The sequence below is a fragment of the Antrostomus carolinensis genome, unplaced genomic scaffold, assembly GCF_000700745.2.
Source record: "Antrostomus carolinensis isolate BGI_N321 unplaced genomic scaffold, ASM70074v2 scaffold33796, whole genome shotgun sequence".
NCBI lineage: Eukaryota > Metazoa > Chordata > Aves > Caprimulgiformes > Caprimulgidae > Antrostomus > Antrostomus carolinensis.
The window spans coordinates 17,798-24,056 of record NW_010321722.1 but is presented as its reverse complement, the minus strand read 5'-3'; positions in this window follow the sequence as shown (position 1 = coordinate 24,056).

The window sequence follows — 6,259 nt, the reverse complement described above, 5'->3', positions numbered from 1 at the left end:
GAAAGAGCCAGAGCCAAATCCAGCCTCAGCATCCATGCAGACCCACTCCTGCCCCTTGGCTTACAGCACCCTTTCCACAGCGCCATGCCTGCATCCTGCCTTGTCTGCAAGCCTTCAGAATTGGCTTCAGGCATTATTTATACACCTCACTATGTGCAAATAACATGTGGGGAGTTATTTGCATCATATCTCATCCAGCCTGTCAACAAACACAGCAGCTTCCTGGAATTTTTGCTTTCTTTACATCATAATATTTCTAGATCCAGGATGTTATTCAACCACCAGGTTTCTCCATTCAAAGCTGGTCCTGGTAAGTGAAGCAAAAGGAAGTGGAAGCAGGTGGTGTGGGAGACTCTTCCTCTACAATCATGGCTCATCTTTTATAACAAGTACCTTTTCTTTCAGGTCTCTCTATGCAATAAGGGGAGCTGCTCCCTGTCTGGTTTTCTCTCGGGCAGAGACAAGCAGATGATTGCCACACTGCTCCTTGGTGTTCAATATTATTCGAGGTCTGTGCTGTGCTGACTAGATGTTGGGCAAGAAGCAATCACACAAATAGCAACGTATTGTTCCTGGGTCCTGAAACTGCTGCTTGAGAGGTCAGAGAGGCCTTGACTCTCTCGGTAAGGAGGATCAGATGTAAATGGGGTTGGGGAATTAAAGAAAACTTTAATGTTTTCCTTTAAAGAAAACATTAATATTTTCCTTTAAAGAAAACTTTAGTATTTTCCCTTCTGAGTCATACAGGCTTTGCCTGAGGCACCATCATTCCTAGAGAAATGAGTTGACTATCACATGGACTGGCAGGACACTGAGCTGCAATGTAACATTATCTGATTGCTCATGGAACTGGGCTTATGCCCGAACTCCTGGAAACTGGAGAGTCACAGGGGGAGAGCCCAGATCCATATCTGGCTCATTTTACTTCTCTTAGGCCAAACAACTTGGCAAAGAGATTGGCAGAATATTATCACTCAATCTTGGAAGCAAGTCCATTAATAAAATGCGTGGAGATGTCCTTTTCCATGGGCAGTCATGTACTAGCCACATACTCCAGAGAAGGGAGTACAGCTAAAAGCAAGGTCAGAATTGTCCCCATTAACCAAGGCAAAGCCCTAGGATGGGTGACAAGACCATGGTCTGTGGTGCAGGGTGCTATAAGCTTGCCTTGGTGTTGCAATTGTTTCATTGGTGTTTCAAGGGCAGCTGAAGATTCTCCATCTGTAGAAGATCCCATGGAGGGGCCCAAAGTCAGTATAGCTCATTTAGCACCATCTAATCCTAGGGTACATAAGGGCATGGATAACAGGACCAAGTGATCAGAGGAGGAAATTCCATAAGGAACCCACTTTCTGAGGACATCACTCCACCTTTACACTGCAGCAAGTTCCACCACTTCCAAGGAGCTTGGTGTCCACAGGGAGATGCATCCTAGCAGGCCAGACCCAGAGGTCACATCACCCACTTCGTCTTCTGGATGGTGAGAGCTAATTTATAATCTGTCCTTACTACAGGTCAGACAAAACTTACCGGCTCCAGAAGCTGCTGTGTGTCCATGTGCCTGACCTGGGATGCGTGTCCAGGGCTGACACTGTGGTGGCCCATCACTGCAGCTCGGGGACTTGCCAGACTGCCCTGCCCAGCTCATTCACCAGCTCGTGTGGCCTTGGCTCTTTGCCCTCAGCAAGAAGTGAGTACGTGCCGCCTCCCTCATTTTTGCCTTTTTTTACTTTTCCTGTTTAGCTCCCACCCACCTGCCAAAGGTGCCAGCAGGGCTGGCGAGGACCCAGCGCTGTCACTTTGCCAAAGGAGGCTGCAAGAGGTGCTGGGTGGGCTTGTGTGCAGTGATGGCTCTATCCTGCCATGGTCAAGCTTGTCCCTCTCATCCCATGCCTCAGTGGGTCACAGGAGGGTGCTAATTGGCAGAGGAGCCCAGTTCCCCTTCACAGGGCACTGACTGGGAGCGAATCTGATGGTGGCAGCGGGGTTGTCTGGGTGCAGGGCAAGATGTGAGGTCCTGCAGCTGAGCATCCCCTCCATAAACACTCCCTTCCCCAGTGGCCAAGAGCTGCTGAGTGAGTGCCTGGCCCAGCTGCACTGCCCAAGGGGCTGCAGATCTTTCCCTCTCTTCACTGCTCTTGGTGTTGGTTCCTGTACAGATGTTTTTCCAGATGGCTTTTGTGTGCAGCTTCCTCATCCTCTGCCCTGGTCTTTATTCCTTCAGCATATCTACCACCAGCAGCCTGATAATTCAGTATCCTTCTTCATGAGGACAAAACAGTTCTAGCAAAGCCTCTGGAGTCTCCTTCTCTGGAGACATTCAAAACCCACCTGGACGCCTTCCTGTGTGATCTCATTTAGGTTCCTGCTCTGGCAGGGGGATTGGACTGGATGATCTTTCGAGGTCCCTTCCAATCCCCAACATTCTGTGATTCTGTGATTCTGTGAAAGCCAATGGCTCAAATTCCAGCTAAGACCCATGTCTAACCATGGAGGAGAATAAAGCACCTTGAAGACTCCAAGAGCAATGCAGGAGGCTGCTCAGGGTTTTCCTGCAGCCCCCCCTTCCCACAGCCAGCTGGTGTGAAGCCCTAAACACAGGCACTGGGCTGGATTTGGGGCAGGATGAGCAGGGCTGTGCCTCTACTACAATTATAAATAGCTGCTTGTGGGCTCTCTGGCTGGCTGCAGCGACAGTGGCCTGGGCAGAGCTCTCTGCTCCAGGAGTGGGTGAGTATTTCTGGCTGTGCCTTTCTTTTTTTCCACAGGCTGTTTCACCTCCACCTCTCACTGCACTTTGGACAGCAGGTGAATTGTGTTTGGGTAAGTGAGTCATCATCCTGGCCGTCAGCACGGCCTTGCCTTTCATAACACAGGGACATCACGCCTTTTAAAGAGGTCAGGTTGTTAGTACTCAGCGGAAGATCTGTCATCCAGAAACCTGTCCTGGTGGATCTGCCAGAGCAAATTGCATGTTTTCCTTTGCAAGAAGCCTGGCACAATTTCTGTTTGGATTTGAGGAATGTATTGCAGTGAGGTTTGGAGAGTGAAGAAAATTGAAGAATCAAATGCAGGAGTCCTAGAAGGGTTTGCAGGGGAGAGAAGGGTGCTGTGGAAGTTGTGTATCATTAGAGTAATTTTTTATGAAAATGAATCCCAAGCAGTTCAGTGAATAAAGCTCTGCTGTAGCTTTTAGCTGCTAATCAACATAGCAAAAAGCCTTCATTTATAGATTTCCAGAATGAAGGGACAAGTTGCAGAAGCATGCAGCCCAGAGAGGAGCGAGTGTGAGCAGCACTCTGCAGTGACCAGGAGCAGAAGCAGGGATTTTGACCTTCCAAAACACTCTTCACTTGCAAGACTCAAGTTCTCTTTGGGTTTTGCTTTTCTTATTATTCAGCATAAAAATAGAAAAGTTGTTTCACAGGAAACCTCTGCCTGGCACTCTGCAGAGATTAGCAGATCATAAGTAGGGCTGAAGGAATCAGCCTGTCTGGGAAAGTCAGGATTTCTAAGTGTTTCCATCTTTTAGTGAAATGAAAAAGCAGCTTGAAATTTTCCATGAAGAAGGTCACTTGGGAACAGAGGAAAGATTTCCTTTTTGATCTCCACCTTGGAGAGGCTTGTTTCCCTAATAGGACACTTTATATAATAAAGCCCCTAGATGCAAGATGAAAAATTCATTGCAAAACAAAGGTCCAACCTTTCTGTTCCAAAATTGTTGCCATTTATAGAAAAATGCCTTAATTTGGGGCCATCTCTGCATGAAATGGTATGGAAGTCAGCTCTTTCTTCACACATAAGCTCTCTTGGCATCTCCACTGCTATGAGGCTCCCGATGGCCACGTGCTGAGCGGGGTCCCTGCAGGTACCCCCAGATGCTGTGAGCAGGGACAGTACAACCTCTCCTGCTCCCCAAAAAGCCAGCTGAGGTTATTATATAAAGAGAAGTAAATGTGTGTAAACAAGACTTGCTTAAGTAACTCCACTGCTGCCAGTTTCTCTTGCTGGTGTTCTTTTCGTACTCCACCCCTCCAGAGCCTGACGTGATGGGTGTTTGGCACAGTTCCAAATGTCTGTGCTCCTCTCCCTGTCAGCTGAGGGCACAGCAGCTCCAAGGAGCCCTACATCAAACCTTGCAGATGCTTCAAGCAAATGAGGTGGTTAAGCTCCTCGATGAAGTCAGACCTCATGCCCAGCAGCACTGGGGAAGCTGCTGGCTGTCACGTCTGTGGGCAACCACCCACCTCAGCACACCAAGGCTGTGCTGGGAGTTGTGTCCCACCAGGACAATCCCTGTCCCTCTTTGACAGGGGGTCCTCAGCATCTCCAAAAGCCAAATGTTCCACCTGTTTTTTTGTCTCCTCCACTAAGTGCTTTTAGAGCCTTAATCCACGTGGCTGGCACGAGTGTTCGTGCTACACGCCCATTCACATCGCCTGGCTTCAAGCCAGGGCTGAGATGCAGCAAGGACTTCAGGACGCCAGATAATTCGAAATGGTTTTCACCCCTGCAAATTTCTGGGGAAACTTGACCAGTTCTAATCAAGGCAGCACATGGGCACAGAGGGAAGCGAGCTACGTGTGGGGCAAGGTGCTGAAGGCAGGACCGAGAACCTCTCGGCTGCTGGAGGAGACGTCTGGATGTTCACACAGCCGGTCCCTGGGTGTGTTTTGTTTTTTGCTCTTGTGCCACAGGGATCTGGCTGCACATGTTGTATTTGCACAGAGCTTAGCACAGTGGCCTGAAGCAGGGACCGTAAAACACAAAGAGCAAACAGTAAAGACTTTGCCTGGCTTGGCACTCACCATCACCCAGCAGTGCAGGGTGTACACACGCTGGCTCTGAGGACATGAAGATGCTGGGATCTGGGGCAGTGTGAGGACACGTTGGTGGAGTCAGCTGCAGGCATCAATTTGCAAACTTCACTCACTTTAGGAGGTGGGGCACAAGGTGCAGAGGACAATTTTAGGGCTTTCAGCTTGTTAGGTGAGATATTTGCCATCAGCTGAAAAGCAGAATCTCACCCCAGTGAGATGCGACACCTCTCAGCTCCAACTAAGCATCTCCAGGCATGCTTGACCTCAGAAAACAGTCTGGCACAGCGTGCTTGAAAAGTTTCCAACCTTTAACTCAAAAAGCAAGGGCAAGGCTTCCCCTTTATGTGTCCAAACACAGAGAATTTATTCCAAGAGATTCCCATCCTGCGGTAGCGTGGCCTGAGGGGACTGTAAAATGCTGCAACTCCATATAGGATCTGGAAGTAGGTTGTGTCTTGTGCAAGAGTCCTGTGTACTCACACACAGGGGAGGCTGTGGTGGCTACACGGGGTTCTTTGACATTAAGGCATCCTTGTTCACAGAGCAATAAAGCACTTAGACTCAGCCTTCCCCTGCTGCAGCCAAACCACCACATTGAAACCCACATGAGCTTTTGGGGTTGTTTGTTTTTCTCTTCTTCATGTTTTCCTTTTAATCTTTGTGCTGGATAATTAAGACAACATTCCTCAGCATCGTTCCTGCTGTTTGTTGTTGTTATACAAGAGCCAGCTGCATTCGTTCCATGAAAACAACATCTAAAGCCATGTTCTGTGGTTTCAAGTACAATCTTCCACAGTGCTGACTTCTTAAACTCGAGTTTGTTTGAAATCTGCATTACTCAGGAAAATACCCTTAAAAATAGATTCCTTAAGGAAAATAAATCAAGGCAACGACGCAGCGGGGAGAGCTCGTGCTCAAGTTTGCATTGAAGTTTTTATTGTTGGTGAGACTTCTGGGCTTGGCCAGCAGCAGAGGTGGGTGAAGGTCCTCTGAAGGGGACAGTCTCCCCCGAGGTCCCTTGTCATTGGGGGGGTTGGACCCTGCACCCCACCCCCCTCCCCAGCTGCTGGAGGGAGCCTTACAAAACAGCCCCACCGTTATGAAACCTGGGGACCCGCTGCCACATGTCCCATCCCCGGTAGATGGCGATGCCAGCTCATTTTTTTTCCCCATTTTTTTTTTTATTTTATTTTTTCCCCATTTATTGTTTTTATTTCTCCCCATTTATTGTTTTTAATTTTTCCCCATTTATTTTCTTACTGTTCCCCGCTTATTTTTCCCCACTTATTTTATTTTTTCCCCCACTTTTTTATTTTCCCCCCCCCCTTATTTTTTTTATTTTTCCCCCACACTTATTTTTTTTATTCCCCCCCACTTATTTTTTTATTTCCCCCCCCACTTATTTTTTCCCCCCCCACTTATTTTTTTTATTTTTTCCC